We start from the raw sequence: 22,568 nt of genomic DNA on the forward strand, positions 1-22,568 counted from the left end.
CATCATCATTCTCACTGATGAACGCGCGTGATTGACAACCACTTCCGTTCTACATGCAACACAAGCTTGAATGTATATCTCTTAGATTCCCCAACAGAATCTTCGTGGTATAAGCTAGATGGATGGCGGCATTTATGAGGATCCGAAAAGTCCAACCTTGTCTGTGGTGTTCCGAGTAGGATCCTGGGAATCCGGAAAGTCTACCTTGTCTGTGGTGTCCGAGTAGGATTCCGGTAATGAATGACTGTGACGTGCTTCAAACTTGTAACCTGCTGGGCGTAGTGACAACGCAAAAGAATCAATGGATTCTATTCCAGTAGGGGAGGGAACCAACCGGTGATTGGCCGTACTGTGACAGAGTGCGTGAGCATTAGCTTTCACTGCGAGGATGGGATGTAGCCATCAACCATGGGTGATGCCTCCAGACTGGTTAGCTGTGCGAGTGACAGCCGCATAGGATATTTCCCCGAGAGGATGAAAGTAGCCACAGCTGATGGTGAACCCCTATACAAAGCTTGCCATGGAAAGGAGTAAGAAGGATTGGGTAGAAGAAATAGGAGAGCAGGCGTCCGAGAGCTCTACAGCATCTCCATTCCGCTTATCTGAAATTCCTACCAACGAATATACATAAGTATTTCTATCCTTTTTATTATTTATTTTCTATTTTATTGGAATCTAATTAAATATCATGTTTAATTCGCCTGACTGAGATCTACAAGGTGACCATAGCTTGCTTCATACCAACAATCTCTGTGGATTCGACCCTTACTCACGTAAGGTTATTACTTGGACGACCCAGTACACTTGCTGGTTAGTTGAACGGAGTTGTGAAGAAAATAAACAGTGCCCTAAGGGTATATGCCAAAGCTCAAAAGATAGAATAAAATTTATACAACTTAAGAATGTTGAATCACAATTTCGTCCACCAAGTTTTTGGCGCCGTTGCCGGGGATTGTTCGAGTATGGACAACTGACGGTTCATCTTGTTGCTCAGATTAGGTAATTTTCTTTTCAAAAATCTTTTTCAAAAATTTTTCTTTTTATTTTTCGTTTTTCCAAAAATGTTTTTCGAAAAATTTTAAATAAAAATACAAAAAAATTCATAAAATCATAAAAATCCAAAAATATTTTGTGTTCTTGTTTGAGTCTTGAGTCAAAATTTAAGTTTGGTGTCAATTGCATGCCTTAAAAATTTTTCTTTCATTTTTTCGAAAATCCCATGCATTCATAGTGTTCTTCATGATCTTCAAGTTGTTCTTGATAAGTCCTCTTGTTTGATCTTGATGTTTTCTTATTTTGTGTTGTTTGTTGTTTTTCATGTGCATTTTTGCATTCATATTTTCCATGCATTAAAAATTTCTAAGTTTGGTGTCTTGCATGTTTTCTTTGCATCAAAAATTTTTCAAAATTATGTTCTTGATGTTCATCATGATCTTCAAAGTGTTCTTGGTGTTCATCTTGACATTCATAGCATTCTTGCATGCATTCATTGTTTTGATCTAAAAATTTCATGCATTGAGTATTTTTGTTGTTTTTCTCTCTCATAATTAAAAATTCAAAAATCAAAAAAATATCTTTTCCTTATTTTTCTCCAAATTTTCGAAATTTTGGGTTGACTTGGTCAAAAATTTTCAAAATTAGTTGTTTCTTACAAGTCAAGTCAAAATTTCAAATTTTAAAAATCTTATCTTTTCAAAATCTTTTTCAAAAATCATATCTTTTTCATTCTTTATTATTTTCGAAAATTTCAAAAAAATCTTTTTCAAAATATTTTCAAAATCTTTTTCTTATCTTTACATGTAATTTTCGAAAATTCACTAATAATTAATGTGATTGGTTCAAAAATTTGAAGTTTGTTACTTTCTTGTTAAGAAAGGTTCAATCTTTAAGTTCTAGAATCTTATCTTGTAGTTTCTTGTTAGTGAAGTAAATAATTTCAAATTTTTAAAATTAAAATCTTTTTATCTTTTATTTTATCTTTTTCAAAATTTTATCTTTTTCAAAATTTAATTTCAAAATATCTTCTTATCTTCCTATCTTTTTCAAAATTTGATTTCAAATCTTTTTCAATCAAACTAACTAACTTTTTGTTTGTTTCTTATCTTTTTCAAAACCACCTAACTACTCTTCCCTCTCTAATTTTCGAAAATATCTCTCTCTTTTTCAAAAATTCTTTTTAATTAATTAATTATTTCATGATTAATTTTTAATTCATCTTTAATTTTCGAAAATCACTAACTTCTTTTTCAAAATTATTTTCGAAATCTCCCTCCTCTTTTCTTCTTCTATTTAATTATTTAATTACTAACACTTCTCTTCACCTCTCTTCATTCATATCCTAACATCTCATCTCACATCCCTGCCATCCTCACAGTTGTGTTTCTTCCATTACATTACATTCTTTGTCACCCCCTTCTTCATTCTTCTACTCCCTTCTTTTTCTACTAACATAAAGAAATCTCTATACTGTGACATAGAGGATTCCTTTTTCTTTTCTTGTTTTCTTCTCTTTCATATGAGCAGGAACAGGGATAAAGGCACTCTTGTTGAAATTGATCCAGAACCTGAAAGGACTCTGAAGAGAAAATTAAGAGAAGCTAAATTACAACAATCCAGAAGAAACCTTTTAGAAAATTTCGAACAAGAGGAAGACATGGCAGAAGAAAATAATAATAATAATGCAAAGAGAATGCTTGGTGACTTCACTAAGCCAACGTCCAAGTTTGATGGAAGAAGCATCTCCATTCCTGCCATTGGAGCCAATAACTTTGAGCTTAAGCCTCAACTAGTTGCTTTAATGCAACAAAACTGCAAGTTTTATGGACTTCCATCTGAAGATCCTTACCAGTTTTTAACTGAGTTCTTGCAGATCTGTGACACTGTAAAGACAAATGGAGTTAATCCTGAAGTCTACAGACTCTTGCTTTTCCCTTTTGCTGTAAGAGACAGAGCTAGAGTATGGTTGGATTCACAACCCAAGGATAGCCTGGACTCATGGGATAAGCTTGTCACTGCATTCTTAGATAAGTTCTTTCCTCCTCAAAAGCTGAGCAAGCTGAGAGTGGATGTTCAAACCTTCAAACAAAAAGATGGTGAATCCCTCTATGAAGCTTGGGAAAGATACAAGCAGCTGACCAAGAGATGTCCATCTGACATGTTTTCAGAATGGACCATATTAGATATATTCTATTATGGTCTCTCTGAATTTTCGAAAATGTCATTGGATCATTCTGCAGGTGGATCTATTCACCTGAAGAAAACACCTGAAGAGGCTCAAGAACTCATTGACATGGTTGCAAACAACCAGTTTATGTACACCTCTGAGAGGAATTCCGTGAACAATGGGATCCCTCAGAAGAAAGGAGTTCTTGAAATTGATGCTCTGAATGCCATATTGGCTCAGAACAAAATGTTGACTCAACAGGTCAACATGATCTCTCAAAATCTGAATGGATTGCAACATGCATCCAATAGTACTAGAGAGGCGGCTTCTGAAGAAGCTTATGATCCTGAAAACCCTGCCATGGCAGAGGTTAATTACTTAGGTGAACCTTATGGAAACACCTATAACTCATCATGGAGAAATCATCCTAACTTCTCCTGGAAGGATCAACAAAAACCTCAACAAGGTTTTAACAATGGTGGACGTAATAGGCTGAATAATAGTAAGCCATATCCATCATCTTCTCAGCAACAGACAGAGAATTCTGAACAAAACACTTCTAATTTAGCCAATATAGTCTCTGATCTGTCAAAAGCCACTTTCAGTTTCATGAATGAAACAAGATCCTCCATTAGAAATTTGGAGGCACAAGTGGGCCAGCTGAGTACGAAAGTTATTGAAACTCCTCCCAGTACTCTCCCAAGCAATACAGAAGAGAATCCAAAAGGAGAGTGCAAGGCCATCGATTTAATCAAAGTGGCCGAATGCACAAGGGAGGAGGAGGACGAAAATCCTAGGGAGGAAGACCTCCTGGGACGTTCCTCAAGCAAGAAGGAGTTTCCTATTAAGGATCCTGAGGAATCTGAGGCTCATCTAGAGACCATAGAGATTCCTTTAAATCTCCTTCTGCCATTCATGAGCTCTGAAGAATATTCATCCTCTGAAGAGGATGAAGATATGACTGGAGAGCGAGCTGCTCTATATTTAGGAGCTATCATGAAGCTGAATGCCAAGCTGTTTGGTAATGAGACTTGGGAAAGTGAACCTCCCTTGCTCATTAGTGAACTAGATACTTGGATTCAGAGAACTCTACCTCAAAAGAAACAAGATCCTGGCAAGTTCTTAATACCTTGCACCATTGGCACCATGAGCTTTGAAAAAGCTCTATGTGATCTGGGGTCAGGGATAAATCTTATGCCACTCTCTGTAATGGAGAAGCTGGGAATCATTGAGGTACAACCTGCCTTGTTCTCATTACAATTGGCAGATAAGTCCATAAGACAAGCCTATGGAATAGTGGAGGACGTGCTAGTAAAGGTTGAAGGCCTCTACATCCCTACTGATTTTATAATCCTAGATACTAGGAAGGAAGATGATGAATGCATCATCCTAGGAAGACCTTTCCTAGCCACAGCAGGAGCTGTGATAGATGTCAACAGAGGTGAGTTAGTCCTTCAATTGAATGGGGACTACCTTGTGTTTAAGGCACATGGCCATCCCTCTGTGACAAAAGAGAGTAAGCATGAAGAGCTTCTCTCAGTTCAGAGTCAAGAAGAGCCCACACAGTCAAACTCTAAGTTTGGTGTTGTGAAGCCACAACCAAACTCTAAGTTTGGTGTCCAAACCCCATATCCAAACTCTAAGTTTGGTGTTGGGAATATCACACTTAAGTTGACCTGATCACCTTGTGGCTCCATGAGAGCCACTGTCAAGCTATTGACATTAAAGAAGCACTTGTTGGGAGGCAACCCAATTTTATTTATCTAATTTTATTTTATTTTGTTTCTTTGTTATCTTTGTGTTTAATTAGGTACATGATCATGAGGAGTCACGAAAAAAATCAAAAAAATTAAAAACAGAGTCAAAAACAGAAGAAAAAAATTTTTTCACCCTGGAGGACGCACGGGCTGGCGTTCAACGCCCAGAAGGTGCATCTGGCCGGCGTTCAACGCCAGAACAGAGCACCATTCTGGCGCTGAATGCCCAAAACAAGCAATAACCTGGCGTTAAACGCCAGGATGGTGCACAGAGAGGACAAACTGGCGCTGAACGCCAGGAACAAGCATGAAACTGGCGTTCAACGCCAGAAACATGCATTACATGGGCGTTGAACGCCCAGAACATGCACCAATGGGCGTTTGAACGCCAGAAAGATGCATGAAGGCATTTTACATGCCTATTTGGTGCAGGAATGGAATTCCTTGACACCTCAGGATCGGTGGACCCCACAGGATCACCTCAGGATCTGTGAACCTCACAAGATCCCCACCTACCTCGCCCTCTCTCTCTCCATTCATGGTCATCCCTTCTGTTTTTCATTCACCACTCACCCTTTCCCATAAACCCCACTCACCTTCAAAATTCAAAATTCTTCCCCACCCAATCCCACCCATATAGCCGAATCCATCACCCCTCACTCACCTCCATCTTCTTCTTCTTCTTCTCTTCTTTCTTCTCTTGCTCGAGGGCGAGCAATATTTTAAGTTTGGTGTGGTAAAAGCATAGCTTTTTTGCTTTTCCATTACCATTAATGGCACCTAAAGCCAGAGAAACCTCAAAGGGAAGACAAAAGCTTCCACCTCTGAGTTATGGGAGATGGAAAGACTAAAAATATAAGCCGTCATAGCTCAGTGGTAGAACATGTGGCTGCAAATCAAGAGATCCCTGAGATACCTCAGGGGATAAGTTATCCTCCACACAAATATTGGAAGCAACTAAGGGTGGAACATCATGAGCACTCCATCATTCTCCAAGAAATAAGAGAAGAGCAAAAAGCAATGAGGGAGGAGCAACAAAGGCAAGGAAGAGACATAAAAGAGCTCAAAGAGCACCATTGGACCTTCAAGAAGGCGCCACCTTCACTCAGGTGGATTCATTCCTTGTTCTTTATTTCTTTCTGTTTTTCGGTTTTTAATATTGTGTCTATCTATGTTTTGTGTCTTTATTTCATGATCATTAGTATGTAACCATGCCTTAAAGCTATGAATAAAATCCATTAATCCTTCACCTCTCTTAAAAGAAAAATGTTTTAATTCAAAAGAACAAGAAGTACATGAATTTCGAATTTATCCTTGAATTTAGTTTAATTGATGTGGTGACAATACTTTTTGTTTTCTGAATGAATGCTTGAACAGTGCATATGTCTTTTGATCTTGTTGTTTATGAATGTTAAAATTGTTGGCTCTTGAAAGAATGATGAACAAAGAGAAATGTTATTGAGGATCTGAAAAATCATGAAATTGATTCTTGAAGCAAGAAAAAGCAGTGAAGAAGAAAGCTTGCGAAAAAAAAAAGAAGAAAAAAAAATGGCGAAAAAAAAAAAAAAGAAGGAGCAGTAGAAAAAGCCAATAGCCCTTAAAACCAAAAGGCAAGGGTAAAAAGGATCCAAGGCTTTGAGCATCAATGGATAGGAGGGCCCAAGGAAATTAAATCCAGGCCTAAGCGGCTAAACCAAGCTGTCCCTAACCATGTGCTTGTGTCATGAAGGTCCAAGTGAAAAGCTTGAGACTGAGTGGTTAAAGTCGTGATCCAAAGCAAAAGAGTGTGCTTAAGAGCTCTGGACACCACTAACTGGGGACTTTAGCAAAGCTAAGTCACAATCTGAAAAGGTTCACCCAGTTATGTGTCTGTGGCATTTATGTATCCGGTGGTAATACTGGAAAACAAAATGCTTAGGGCCACGGCCAAGACTCATAAGTAGCTGTGTTCAAGAATCAACATGCTCAACTAGGAAAGTCAATAACACTATCCGAAATTCTAAGTTCCTAGAGAAGCCAATCATTCTAAACTTCAAAGGAAAAAGTGAGATGCCAAAACTGTTCAGAAGCAAAAAGCTACAAGTCCCGCTCATGTAATTAAATTAATATTCATTGATATTTTGAATTTTATAGTATATTCTCTTCTTTTTATCCTATTTGATTTTCAGTTGCTTGGGGACAAGCAACAATTTAAGTTTGGTGTTGTGATGAGCGGATAATTTGTACGCTTTTTGGCATTGTTTTTACATAGTTTTTAGTAAGTTTAAGCTACTTTTAGGGATGTTTTCCTTAGTTTTTATGTTAAATTCACATTTCTGGACTTTACTATGAGTTTGTGTGTTTTTCTGTGATTTCAGGTAAATTCTGACTGAAATTGAGGGATTTGAGCTAAACTCTGAAAAAGGCTGACAAAAGGACTGCTGAAGCTGTTGGATTCCGACCTCCCTGCACTCGAAATGGATTTTCTGGAGCTACAGAACTCCAAATGGCGCGCTCTCAACGGCGTTCGAAAGTAGACATCCAGGGATTTCCAGCAATATATAATAGTCCATACTTTAATCGAAGAATGACGACGTAACCTGGCGTTAAACGCCAAGTTCATGCTGCTGTCTGGAGTAAAACGCCAGAAAAACGTCATGATCCGGAGTTAAACGCCCAAAACACGTCATAACCTGAAGTTTGACGCCAAGAAATGCCTCTACACGTGGATTGATCAAGCTCAGCCCAAACACACACCAAGTGGGCCCCGGAAGTGGATTTATGCATCAATTACTTACTCATGTAAACCCTAGGAGCTAGTTTATTATAAATAGAACATTTAACTATTGTATTAGTCGTCTTTTTGACCACGTTCATCTTTGGTCTCAGTTTTGTTTTATTCTTCATCTTAGGAGATCATTGATCACGTTTTAGGGGGCTGGCCATTCGGCCATGCCTGAACCCTTTGCTTATGTATTTTCAACAGTGGAGTTTCTGCACACCATAGATTAAGGGTGTGGAGCTCTGCTGTACCTCAAAGATTAATGAAGTTCTATTTTCTTTTATTCAATTCCTCTTTTATTCTTATTCCAAGATATTCATTCGTACCCAAGAACATGATGAATGTGATGAGTTAGATAACCCTCATCATCATTCTCACTGATGAACGCGCGTGATTGACAACCACTTCCGTTCTACATGCAACACAAGCTTGAATGTATATCTCTTAGATTCCCCAACAGAATCTTCGTGGTATAAGCTAGATGGATGGCGGCATTTATGAGGATCCGGAAAGTCCAACCTTGTCTGTGGTGTTCCGAGTAGGATCCTGGGAATCCGGAAAGTCTACCTTGTCTGTGGTGTCCGAGTAGGATTCCGGTAATGAATGACTGTGACGTGCTTCAAACTTGTAACCTGCTGGGCGTAGTGACAACGCAAAAGAATCAATGGATTCTATTCCAGTAGGGGAGGGAACCAACCGGTGATTGGCCGTACTGTGACAGAGTGCGTGAGCATTAGCTTTCACTGCGAGGATGGGATGTAGCCATCAACCATGGGTGATGCCTCCAGACTGGTTAGCTGTGCGAGTGACAGCCGCATAGGATATTTCCCCGAGAGGATGAAAGTAGCCACAGCTGATGGTGAATCCCTATACAAAGCTTGCCATGGAAAGGAGTAAGAAGGATTGGGTAGAAGAAATAGGAGAGCAGGCGTCCGAGAGCTCTACAGCATCTCCATTCCGCTTATCTGAAATTCCTACCAACGAATCTACATAAGTATTTCTATCCTTTTTATTATTTATTTTCTATTTTATTGGAATCTAATTAAATATCATGTTTAATTCGCCTGACTGAGATCTACAAGGTGACCATAGCTTGCTTCATACCAACAATCTCTGTGGATTCGACCCTTACTCACGTAATATTATTACTTGGACGACCCAGTACACTTGCTGGTTAGTTGAACGGAGTTGTGAAGAAAATAAACAGTGCCCTAAGGGTATATGCCAAAGCTCAAAAGATAGAATAAAATTTATACAACTTAAGAATGTTGAATCACAATTTCGTCCACCAATAGCTACTTTATGAGTCTTGGCTGTGGTCCAAAGCACATTGTCTTCCAGTATTACCACCGGATACATTCATGCCACCGACACATATTTGGGTGAACCTTTTCAGATTGTGACTCAGCTTTGCTAGAGTCCCCAATTAGAGGTGTCCAGGGTTCTTAAGCACACTCTTTTTGCCTTGGATCACAACTTTATTATTTTTTTTCTTTCTTTTTTTTCGTTTTTTTTTTGTATTCATTGCTTTTTCTTGCTTCAAGAATCAATTTGATGATTTTTCAGATCCTCAATAACATTTCTCCTTTTCCATTATTCTTTCAAGAGCCAACAATTTTAACATTCTTAAAACAACAAATTCAAAAGACATATGCACTGTTCAAGCATTCATTCAGAAAACAAAAAGTATTGTCACCACATCAAACTAATTCAACTAGTTTCAAAGATGAATTCGAAATCCTGTACTTCTTGTTCTTTTGTGATTAGAGCATTTTTCATTTAAGAGAGGTGATGGACTAATAGGACATTCATAGCTTTAAGACATGAACCTTAAATTTTATTAATCATGAATTAAGAACAAGACTCAAAAATAGATATAAGATAAGACTAATAGTAATAGAAAACAAAAATTTAAATGGACTCCTAATGATAAAGGTTATCATAGAGTTAGGACTCAACAACCTTGATTTTGAGAAGTGGATGCTCCCTCAACTTGTGGGGTGAGCTTTTGGCGTTTTAACTCTTGAAGATCACGCCCCTGCTTCTCTTGTTCCTTCAGCAATTTGCAGAACATGCAGTTTTAATTCTGCTGTTCTTCCTTAATTTGTTCCATAACTTCTTGCAGCTTGGCAACAGATGCTTCTAGATGAGTCCAGTAGTCAATTTCAGGAAGTTCAGGGAGGAACTCCTGCGCTCTCCTTTTGATAGAGTTATCTTGCATTTGTCCTTCCATTGACCTCTTGGTGATTGGGTGCTCAATTGGGATGAATTCATCTACTCCTGATGCCAAGGCATCTTAGGCTAGTTTCACTAGCATTTTTCTGTTAGTTTTAGTTGTTTTATGCATTTTCTTGAGCTTAAAGTAACCAAGAATGGTTAAATGAATAACAAAGCAATGAACCATCCAAACAGTATGATTTTGATGCAAATTCCATGAGTTTTTAGTTATATTACTTGAATGCTATGAATGGAAGATTTCTCATGAAATTTTGCAAGACTTTGATGCAGTTGTTTGGATGATTTCAGGGAAGAAGAGGCTAGGCAAGGAAGCAACAAAATCAATAAAGGAAGCTTGAATATCACATGTGGAGTTTAAGTTCCAGTTTAAGCTTAAACTGGAACTTAAACTGCCAAGCCATATAATGCTGGGAACTATCAGTGGCGTTTAAGCTCCAGTTTAAGCTTAAACTGGAGCTTAAACGCCAAAATCATGAAAGCTGAGGAAAAGCTGAAAGTGGCGTTTAACCTCCAGTTTAACCTTAAACTGGAAGTTAAACGCCAGAAATGAGAAATGCACCAGGGAGCCATTTCCACGTTTAAGCTCCAGTTTAACCTTAAACTGAAGCTTAAACGTGTTCGACCAAATTCTCCTCCAGTGTTGCTTTCTTCATTTCCACGTTTAAGCTTCAGTTTAACCTTAAACTGAAGCTTAAACGTGTTCGACCATTCCACACTCCATGGTTGCTTTCTTCCATTTCCACGTTTAAGCTTCAGTTTAACCTTAAACTGAAGCTTAAACGTGCTTGAGTTATACCACCTCCAGGAGTGTCCAACGTTTAAGTTCCAGTTTAAGCTTAAACTGGAACATAAACGTGCTTCCACAAAAGGCATCACTGGAAGTGTCTGGCGTTTAAGTTGCAGTTTAAGCTTAAACTGCAACTTAAACGCCACTATTTGAAAAGGTTTCTGGGCCAAAGATATTGCAGTTTAAGTTAGCATTTGAGCACAAACATTAACTTAAACGTACTCTGGTATGAAACCCAATTGAATATCATGGTTTATGGGATTGGGCCTGATGAATTGATGAGTCTGGAATTTCAATTTGTTGAGTCATGTGTCATTACTTGATTATCACTAAGTTGGCTCAATGAATGTTACAGAATTGGATCAGCAGCCTCATCAGGATTATGGATCATAAACCCAAAGCAAAAGGAAATCAGGGAAGGGCCTCAAAGCCCAAGAAACACAACAGAAGCTCAATTTAGAAAGTGTATAAATAGGATAGAATTTAAGTTAGTTAGGAACTTTGGATCATTTTTCTAGTTTTCATACTTTTTGTAATTGAATTCAGAGCTATGACTCACTAAACCCCCTTTCATTGGGTTAGGGAGCTCTATTGTAATTCAATGAATCAATAATAGTTTTTATCTTCTTCTTCAATCTTTTCTCTTGAATTTTGTTAGAAAGCTTCTCGATCTAATTCCATTGGTTAGTTGTCTTGGGAAAGAAACTATCCATAATTGGAATCCTTCGGAACCTTGGGAAAGGAATGGAGGATTCATGCTAGAGAAGCTTTCTCACAGTGAATTGGATTGGGGTTTGGATGGATATTGTGACATGTAATCCTACCAAATTGTGGTTCATGAAACTGTGTGGTATAATCAGTGATCGAGCATCATCTCTTCTTATGAACATTTAAACCAAGGGATTGGAAATTTGTTTATTTTTAGAGAGAATTGGTGAGCCAAGGGATTGGGATCCAATCATATAAGATTGCCAAGCAAAATTCAATGAATGCATTGGTTGAGGAAGGGATAAAAATGTTTTGATTCAGAGATCTCAATATCTCCTGAAACCCAATGAATTCCCCATTTCTGATCTACCACTTTCTCTTTACATTCTGCAATTAAATTCATGCAATCACCCCGATCCCTTTTTAATTTCAGCAATTTAGCTTCTCGCTCTTTAATTCATGCAATTTAAGATTCCGCAATTTCAATTTCTTGCCATTTACGTTTCCCGCCAATTTTACATTCCGCAATTCTCATCTAAATCTTGATTCCGCTCAACTAGAACACACTTCTAATCCGAATTGCTCACTCAACCAATCCTTGTGGGATTCGACCTCACTCTATTGTGAGTTTTTACTTGACGATAACCGGTGCACTTGCCGGAAGGAATTTTTGCCGATCGTGCAATTTCCTAAAATCGTAGCATAAAGTTTATGGCGCCGTTGCCGGGGATTGGTTTTCGATTGACAATTCTCAAATTGGAAGTTAACTAGATTGAGCATTTTTCTTGTTTTGTTAATTCAGTTCAAGTTACTTGTTGAATTTTAATTTCTGCACTCTGTTACTTGCTTTCTTTCTTTATGCCTTTAAATTCAAGCAACTAACTCACTGACTCACTAACTATTTAAATTAATTCCTCAACTGCTCTAACCATACTCTTCCATTAACCAAGAGTATTTCACTTGTTTGTTGCCTGTGCTGTGTTCTTGTATGACAGGTAGGAGAGGAGAGACATCAACTCCTCCATATACCGAACCAGAGAGGACCCTTCATAAACTTAGAAGGGAAGCAAGAGGGAAGAGAGTACTGGGAGAAGAAGAAACTGAAGGAGAATCTGAGGACAATATTGAGGAAGCTCTAGATCTCAACATGGATAGAGAAGTTCACAACCATGAGAGAGCTGATGGAAACAATGCCATTCCCGAGAGGAGGGTTCTTGGTTCATACATAAACCCAACCTCTGGGAATTGTGGTAGCAGCATTCAGAAACCACCCATTCAGGCCAACAATTTTGAACTCAAACCACAGCTAATATCACTGGTGGAGAATCATTGTTCATTTGGTGGGAGTGCTAATGAAGATCCAAACCAACATCTCACAAAATTCCTGAGAATTTACGACACTGTGAAGTCCAATGGAGTCCAGGAAGATGCCTATAAACTGCTCTTGTTCCCATTTTCACTTAGGGACAAGGCAGCTAAGTGGCTGGAATCATTCCCAAGGGGGAGCCTAACAACCTGGGATGAGGTGGAAAGCAAGTTTCTGGCACGTTTCTACCCCGCACAAAAGGTCAATAGGCTTCGATCTGAGGTTCAGACTTTTAGACAACAAGATGGTGAAACTCTCTACGAGGCATGGGAGAGGTTCAAGGATTTGACAAGGAAATGCCCACCAGACATGTTCCATGACTGGGTGCAATTGCATATTTTCTATGATGGACTTTCTTATGAATCAAGGAAGGCTGTAGACCATTCATCAGGAGGTTCATTGAACAGGAAAAAGACTGTGGAAGAAGCCATTGAAGTGATTGAGACAGTGGCTGAGAATGAGTACTACTATGCTTCAGAGAGACACAACACTAAGGGAGTCATGGAGCTGAACCATGTTGATACAATTCTAGCCCAAAACAAGGTGTTTGCCAAGCAACTAGCAGAGCTCACCAGGAAATTAGAAACAAATCAAGTGGCTGCAATACACACACAAGATCAAGAGGAAGTAAGCACTGAAGGAGGTGATTGGGAAGAGGCCAACTATGTGGGAAATCAACAAAGGCAACCATATGATCCACATTCCAACACTTACAACCCAGGCTGGAAAAACCACCCAAACTTTGGGTGGGGAAACCAGCAAACCCAACCACAAAACCACAAACCTTACAACCCCAACCAACATAACAATTCCACATACCAAAACTCCAACCAAAGATCATACCAAGCCACACAAAACACTTACTCCCAACCACCATATCATGGCCAAAATAATCAACCTGCCCAACCTAATCCGAACCAACAATTTCAAGATCAATTAAACAGGATAGAAGGAATGCTTGCAAACATGGGTCAGGACATAAGTGAGTTGAAAAGCTTTAGGGATGATGTGAGATCTACCTTAAGGAACCATGGTGAAAAACTCAAGAGGATGGAGTCTCGAGTAGGAGAGCTATCTCAACAGGCCCCCAAGTCAACTGCAGTGTTCCCTAGTGACACAGAAAAGAATCCTAAAGGGGAACAAAAGGGAGTGAGATGGGAAGAATGCAAGGCCATCACCATATTGAAGGAAGTCTCAGAAAAAGAAGGAATCAGACCCTCAGAACAGGAGCCAGAAATCTTGAAGGAAGGTGTGGAAGAAGCTAAGCAGGAAAGTGAAACTGAGCAAGCCAAGGAACTGCAAAATAAAGGCATGCTAGAAACATACCAACCAAAAGCACCATTTCCTCAGAGGTTAGGAGGAGGTGAAAAAGGGAAAACATATTCAAGGTTTTTAGAGACATTTAAGTCTCTCCATATCAATATTCCCTTTCTTGAGATTCTCCAGCAGATGCCTACACATATCAAGTATTTGAAGGAATTGCTGAGCAAGAAAAGAGTTTTGAAGGGAGGACAAACTGTAATAATGAACAAAGAATGCAGTGCCCTCATCAAGAAGGACATAGTCTCTAAGAAAACAGACCCAGGAAGTTTTTATATCCCCTGCATCATAGGGGAAACAAAAATTGACAGAGGATTCTGTGATCTAGGAGCTAGCATAAATGTGATGCCTCTGACTCTTATGAAGAGGCTACAACTGAATGAGGTGAGATCCACTGATGTAATCATACAACTGGCTGACAAAACTCAGAAGCAAGCTGAAGGGGTAGTTGAGAATGTGCTGGTGAAAGTGGGAAATTATTTCTTCCCCACAAACTTTGTCATTTTGGACATGGAGGAAAGCTACCTACACCCTATCATTCTGGGAAGGCCATTTCTAGCCACTGCTAGAGCGCTCATAGATGTAGAACAAGGAGAGCTAATTTTGAGAATACATGATGAACAGCTCATTTTCCATGTTTTCAAACCTGCATCTGAGCCTGAACCAGAACCTGAAAAGCCTAAGGATGATAGTAGCCATCTGTGTTTGGAGGAAAGCAATCCAGCAGCTGAAACTCTGAAACAGTCCTTGGAAGGCAAACAAGAATTGCAAGAGTTAAAGCCACAAGAATCAATAGAAACAGATCAGAAGGATCCTCCTGGCATAAGGGTCAATGAAGAAATCCTCAAGAGAGGGAAGAATTGTAAAGAAATTGCCAAGAGGGTGGAGAAACAAGAAAATTCCCACTGAAGGTTTCTCTCCGGGAGATAAAGTGATATCAAGTCATTATCTGCCAATCCCACCTGGCCTCAAAACCATTCCTTCCCAGCTCCCTCAAGTGTTCACAATCAGGAAAGTTCTTTTTATAGAACATTTGGAAATCATGAAGGAATCAAATGGGGACGTTTTCATAGTGAGAGGAGAGGACATCAAGCACTACAATCCACCCTAACAAGGGACAACCGTCAAGCTAGTGACGTTAAAGAAGCGCTTGTTGGAGGCAACCCAACCTGAGGTAATACTCCTTTGCTGTTTCTTTTATTTGTTTCAATAAAAAGGTGAAGTAGTTTCTGTGCATTGCAAAGAATTAAGTTTGGTGTTTCACACCAAACAATGAATTCGTGGATCAATAATTCAAAGGGAAATGTGTGACTCTAAGTTTGGTGTTCCACCATACAGATCAACTGAACACAACAACCTTTGAATTATATGAAAGGAACAACCATTCTAAGCAATCACAAAAATGCTTAAAATCCTTAGCAGCAACTTCATTCCAAGGAGAATTCAAGGATTCAAAGAGCAGAGGAGTAAGTAGGAGACTAAGTTTGGTGTTCACACACCAACTTAAGACTCAGACACTTGCCCATAGATAGTTGAGCTAACCATTCAAGTGCTTGAGAAGCAAGCAACTTCATCACTCTTTGCAGGAAAGGAAACAAGGATCTTAGAAAGAACATGAAGCAACAACTAGGAGAAGAAGGAGAAATCAAATTGTTTCCTGGCAACAAAGAGAAAACAAGAAATTTCACAAGGTGGTGTTGTTCCTTGACCATTCTTTAAAAGGCAAACAAAAGCATGCTTGTTCTGGTTTAAACTGTAATTGTTGAATCTTTCTGGAATGTGAAGTTTTTAGTATGAGTGTTGGTTTACTGCTTTGAATAAAGTGAATGCCTAGATGTTTGGATATAACTTCACCTTCTTAAACAAATGCTTGCCATGCTTGTTCTGTTTCCAAAATAAAAGAAAAGTTTGAATAAAAGTAACTTGGCTCAATTAGTGACAAATCAAGTAGAATTAAGTGGTGGTATGCATGCTTGATTGTTTAGTCAGATCACTGGAAATTGAGTGTAGAATTATCATTTTTGTGTAGAAGTTTGAATACTGTCTATGGATCTTGATGAATAAATGTCTTTGGCCATGAAAAGAAAGAAAAAGAAGAAGAAAAAGCCACTGAAAAAGGGCAACCAAAAAGCAAAAAATTGAGAAAATAAGCTAGGCACCAATGGTTTGAACTTCTGAGACAAGTGCCTGTGGTGTTTATGTATTAAGGATATGCTTGGATGAATAGGTTCTGAGGAGTGTTTCAACACTTGGTAACTTGGGTTAACTAACCCGGGATTATCAACCAAAAGTCCATTATCAAGAGCAACCTAAATACAAAACATTTAGTCACACAAAGAGGTGCTGGGCACCAATGTCTCAAGAAGAAATGTGAACTAAAATGCCTGTAGTGGATATGTGTAGTGCACTGATAAGAAAAAGAAAATGCCAAAGGCTTGTGCAACACATGACACTGAGCAAACAAGGAGCAAAGGAGCTCTAAGAAAAAGAAAACAAAGAAGGGAAAAGTGCCAAGGACATAAGAATAACAAGAGGCCATAGCAGTGTTTGATGGATGCAATGAAAAAGTGATAATCTTACTTGATAAGAATGAAAAAGTGATGCTGCAACTTTCTGCATAAAACCCTTCTGATGAACTTCAAATGCTTGCTAATATAGCCAATGTAATTGCTTTCTGTTTCATACTTTCTTCTCAAATAACTCAGGACTTGCTTAGGGACAAGCAAGTATTAAGTTTGGTGTTGTGATGCCAAGGCATCTTAGGCTAGTTTCACTAGCATTTTTCTGTTAGTTTTAGTTGTTTTATGCATTTTCTTGAGCTTAAAGTAACCAAGAATGGTTAAATGAATAACAAAGCAATGAACCATCCAAACAGTATGATTTTGATGCAAATTCCATGAGTTTTTAGTTATATTACTTGAATGCTATGAATGGAAGATTTCTCATGAAATTTTGCAAGACTTTGATGCAGTTGTTTGGATGATTTCAGGGAAGAAGAGGCTAGGCAAGGAAGCAACAAAATCAATAAAGGAAGCTTGAATATCACATGTGGAGTTTAAGTTCCAGTTTAAGCTTAAACTGGAACTTAAACTGCCAAGCCATATAATGCTGGGAACTATCAGTGGCGTTTAAGCTCCAGTTTAAGCTTAAACTGAAGCTTAAACGCCAAAATCATGAAAGCTAAGGAAAAGCTGAAAGTGGCGTTTAACCTCCAGTTTAACTTTAAACTGGAAGTTAAACGCCAGAAATGAGAAATGCACCAGGGAGCCATTTCCACGTTTAAGCTCCAGTTTAACCTTAAACTGAAGCTTAAACGTGTTCGACCAAATTCTCCTCCAGGGTTGCTTTCTTCATTTCCACGTTTAAGCTTCAGTTTAACCTTAAACTGAAGCTTAAACGTGTTCGACCATTCCACACTCCAGGGTTGCTTTCTTCCATTTCCACGTTTAAGCTTCAGTTTAACCTTAAACTAAAGCTTAAACGTGCTTGAGTTATACCACCTCCAGGAGTGTCCAACGTTTAAGTTCTAGTTTAAGCTTAAACTGGAACTTAAACGTGCTTCCACAAAAGGCATCACTGGAAGTGTCTGGCGTTTAAGTTGCAGTTTAAGCTTAAACTGCAACTTAAACGCCACTATTTGAAAAGGTTTCTGGGCCAAAGATATTGCAGTTTAAGTTAGCATTTGAGCACAAACATTAACTTAAACGTACTCTGGTATGAAACCCAATTGAATATCATGGTTTATGGGATTGGGCCTGAAGAATTGATGAGTCTGGAATTTCAATTTGTTGAGTCATGTGTCATTACTTGATTATCACTAAGTTGGCTCAATGAATGTTACAGAATTGGATCAGCAGCCTCATCAGGATTATGGATCATAAACCCAAAGCAAAAGGAAATCAGGGAAAGGCCTCAAAGCCCAAGAAACACAACAGAAGCTCAATTTAGAAAGTGTATAAATAGGATAGAATTTAAGTTAGTTAGGAACTTTGGATCATTTTTCTAGTTTTCATACTTTTTGTAATTGAATTCAGAGTTATGACTCACTAAACCCCCTTTCATTGGGTTAGGGAGCTCTATTGTAATTCAATGAATCAATAATAGTTTTTATCTTCTTCTTCAATCTTTTCTCTTGAATTTTGTTAGAAAGCTTCTCGATCTAATTCCATTGGTTAGTTGTCTTGGGAAAGAAACTATCCATAATTGGAATCCTTCGGAACCTTGGGAAAGGAATGGAGGATTCATGCTAGAGAAGCTTTCTCACAGTGAATTGGATTGGGGTTTGGATGGATATTGTGACATGTAATCCTACCAAATTGTGGTTCATGAAACTGTGTGGTATAATCAGTGATCGAGCATCATCTCTTCTTATGAACATTTAAACCAAGGGATTGGGAATTTGTTTGTTTTTAGAGAGAATTGGTGAGCCAAGGGATTGGGATCCAATCATATAAGATTGCCAAGCAAAATTCAATGAATGCATTGGTTGAGGAAGGGATAAAAATGTTTTGATTCGGAGATCTCAATATCTCCTGAAACCCAATGAATTCCCCATTTCTGATCTACCACTTTCTCTTTACATTCTGCAATTAAATTCATGCAATCACCCCGATCCCTTTTTAATTTCAGCAATTTAGCTTCTCGCTCTTTAATTCATGCAATTTAAGATTCCGCAATTTCAATTTCTTGCCATTTACGTTTCCCGCCAATTTTACATTCCGCAATTCTCATCTAAATCTTGATTCCGCTCAACTAGAAGACACTTCTAATCCAAATTGCTCACTCAACCAATCCTTGTGGGATTCGACCTCACTCTATTGTGAGTTTTTACTTGACGATAACCGGTGCACTTGCCGGAAGGAATTTTTGCCGATCGTGCAATTTCCTAAAATCGTAGCATCAACTCCCATCCTCACCCCAGCATATTTACATAACAGTGGAGTTCTTGTTTGCAATTGTGTAGATCTCACAAGCAATCAGATGATGAACCTCCACTTCTCTTCCCAGCATAATACAATGAATCATCACTGCTCTCTTGATAGTAACCTCAGAACGGTTGCTAATGGGCAATATGGAACGCCCAATAAAGTCTAGCCAGCCTCTTGCAATTGGTTTGAGGTCTCCCCTCTTGAGTTGGTTTGGGACACCTTTTGAATTGGTTGTCCACTTAGTTCCAGGGAGGCATATGTCCTCTAGAACTTGATCCAACCCCTTATCTGCTCTCACCATTCTCCTATTAAAGGATTCAGGATCATCTTGCAGTTGAGGCAATTTGAAGATCTATCTTATTTTGTCCAGATGGAAATAGATAACTTTCCCTCTGACCATGGTTCTGTAAGTATGGAAAGCGGTTCCAGTCATTCTCTGCTTATCTGTCAGCCACAGGTTTGAGTAGAATTCCTGAACCATATTTCTTCCAACCTTTATCTCAGGATTGGTTAGAACTTCCCATCCTCTATTTCGAATTTGCTCTTGGATCCCCGGATATTCATCTTCTTTTAAATCGAATTTGACTTCCGGGATCACTGACCTCAGACCCATTATTTTGTGATAATGGTCTTCATGTTCTTTGGTTAAGAACTTCTCTTGATTCCAAAGACTCTTTGGATTATTCTCTTTCTTGCCTCTTAAGTTGGTTTGTTTTCCTTTAGGAGCCATGATCTTGATGAATCTTAGCTTAGTGATCACAGAAAAGCATACCAAACTTAGAGGTTTGCTTGTCCTCAAGCAAAGAAAAGAAAAAGGGGAGAGAGAAGGAGAGCTAATTTGAATGGTATGGAGAAAGGGATGGCCGAACATGTATTTATAAGGGAGGGAGAGAGATTTCGAAAATTTTGAAGGGGATTTGAGAAGATATGGAAAGAATTTGAGAAATATTTGAGTTTTTTAAGAAGATTTGGGAAGGATTTGAGAGAGATTTGAAGAATGATTTTAATTTTTTTTTTTGAAAATTTGAAGGTGAATGATGAAGGTTTGAAATGTGTTTATGTAGAAAATTATGGATCAAAACAGGAAAGTTTGAAAGAAATTTAATCAGAAGGCAAAATCTCTGTCCCCCACCTTTCTGGCGTTAAACGCCCAGAATGGTACCCATTCTGGCGTTTAACGCCCAATTGTTGGCCATTGTGGGTGTTTAACGCCCAGCCAGGTACCCTAGCTGGCGTTAAACGCCAGAATTCCCTTCATCACTGGGCGTTTTGCTAAACGCCCAGGATGCTGCACACCTGGCGTTAAACACCCAGAATGGTGCCCATTCTGGCGTTTAACGCCCAAAATGGCACCTTTACTGGCGTTAAATGCCTAGAATGGTGCCGATTCTGGCGTTTAACACCCAAAGTACCCCTTACTGGCATTTTTTCGCCAGCAAGCTCTTTTTCTCTGCTTTTTGCACTGAATCCTTCTGTAACTCTGTGAATTCCTTCAATTTTGATAATTGCCCTTTGAGAATATGTATCAAACCTTGATTAAACAGAACAGGTACCCTGCTAATCACTGGGTTGCCTCCCAGCAAGCGCTTCTTTATTGTCTTTAGCTGGACCTTCACTGAGAATCACTCAAGCCTCAGTTTTGAGCATTCCTGCTCAAAATTGCTTTCAAGATAATGCTTGATCCTCTGTCCATTAACAATGAACTTTTTGTCAGAATTAGTATCCTGAAGCTCAACATATCCATATAGTGATACTCCTGCAATCACATACGGACCCTTCTAGCGGGATTTAAGTTTTCCTGGGAACAGCCTGAGCCTAGAGTTGAAGAGCAGAACTTTTTGTCCTGGCTCAAAGACTCTGGATGACAACTTCTTGTCATGCCACTTTGGTGCGCGAAATCGTGATCACTACAACTTCGCACAACTAACCAGCAAGTGCACTGGGTCGTCCAAGTTATAAACCATACGCGAGTAAGGGTCGATCCCACGGAGATTGTTGGTATGAAGCAAGCTATGGTCACCTTGTAAATCTTAGTCAGGCAGACTCAAATGGGTATAGATGATATATGAATAAACATAAAGATAAAGATAGAGGTACTTATGTATATCATTGGTGAGAGCTTCAGATAAGCGTATGAAGATGCTTTCCCTTCCGTCTCTCTGCTTTCTTACTGTCTTCATCCAATCCTTCTTACTCCTTTCCATGGCAAGCTTATGCAAGGGTTTCACCGTTGTCAGTGGCTACCTCCCATCCTCTCAGTGAAAACGTTCCTATGCTCTGTCACAGCATGGCTAATCATCTATCGGTTCTCGGTCAGGCCGGAATAGAATCCAGTGATTCTTTTGCGTCTGTCACTAATGCCCCGCCTGCTAGGAGTTTGAAGCACGTCACAGTCATTCAATCATTGAATCCTACTCAGAATACCACAGACAAGGTTAGACCTTCCAGATTCTCTTGAATGCCGCCATCAGTTCTTGCCTATACCACGAAGATTCTGATCTCACAAAATGGTTGGCTCGGTTGTCAGGCGAGCACTCGGTTGTCAGGCGATCAACCATGCATCGTGTATCAGGAATCAAAGAGATATTCACTAGAGCCTTGTTGCTTGTAGAACAGAAGTGGTTGTCAGTCACTTTGTTCATAAGTGAGAATGATGATGAGTGTCACGGATCATCACATTCATCAAGTTGAAGAACAAGTGATATCTTGGACAAAGATCAAGCGGAATTGAATAGAAGAACAATAGTAATTGCATTAATACTCGAGGTACAGCAGAGCTCCACACCTTAATCTATGGTGTGTAGAAACTCCACCGTTGAAAATACATAAGAACAAGGTCTAGGCATGGCCGAATGGCCAGCCTCCCAAAGAGGGTTCAATCATAAAAACATGATCAAAAGATAGATGAAAATACAATAGTAAAAGGTCCTACTTATAGGAAACTAGTAGCCTAAGGTGTACAAAGATGAGTAAATGACATAAAAATCCACTTCTGGGCCCACTTGGTGTGTGCTTGGGCTGAGCAATGAAGCATTTTTCGTGTAGAGACTCTTCTTGGAGTTAAACGCCAGCTTTGGTGCCAGTTTGGGCGTTTAACTCCCATTTTGGTGCCAGTTCCGGCGTTTAACGCTGGAAATTCTGTAGGTGACTTTGAACGCCAGTTTGGGCCATCAAATCTTGGGCAAAGTATGGACTATCATATATTGCTGGAAAGCCCAGGATGTCTAATTTCCAACGCCGTTGAGAGCGCGCCAATTGGGCTTCTGTAGCTCCAGAAAATCGACTTCGAGTGCAGGGAGGTCAGAATCCAACAGCATCTGCAGTCCTTTTCAGTCTCTGAATCAGATTTTTGCTCAGGTCCCTCAATTTCAGCCAGAAAATACCTGAAATCACAGAAAAACACACAAACTCATAGTAAAGTCCAGAAAAGTGAATTTTAACTAAAAACTAATAAAAATATACTAAGAACTCAACTAAAACTACTAAAAACATACTAAAAACAATGCCAAAAAGCGTACAAATTATCCGCTCATCACAACA

General features: G+C 39.0%; 1 non-coding gene across 1 annotated transcript; it reads right to left on the reverse strand.

The window, feature by feature from the left end:
- Positions 1–12,987: 12,987 nt before the first annotated feature.
- Positions 12,988–13,091, reverse strand: LOC130978740 (small nucleolar RNA R71). Its single transcript, XR_009086357.1, has one exon. It is a non-coding gene; the product is annotated as a small nucleolar RNA R71 (small nucleolar RNA).
- Between the last annotated feature and the right edge of the window lie 9,477 nt (positions 13,092–22,568).

Source organism: Arachis stenosperma, chromosome 4, assembly GCF_014773155.1.
Source record: "Arachis stenosperma cultivar V10309 chromosome 4, arast.V10309.gnm1.PFL2, whole genome shotgun sequence".
NCBI lineage: Eukaryota > Viridiplantae > Streptophyta > Magnoliopsida > Fabales > Fabaceae > Arachis > Arachis stenosperma.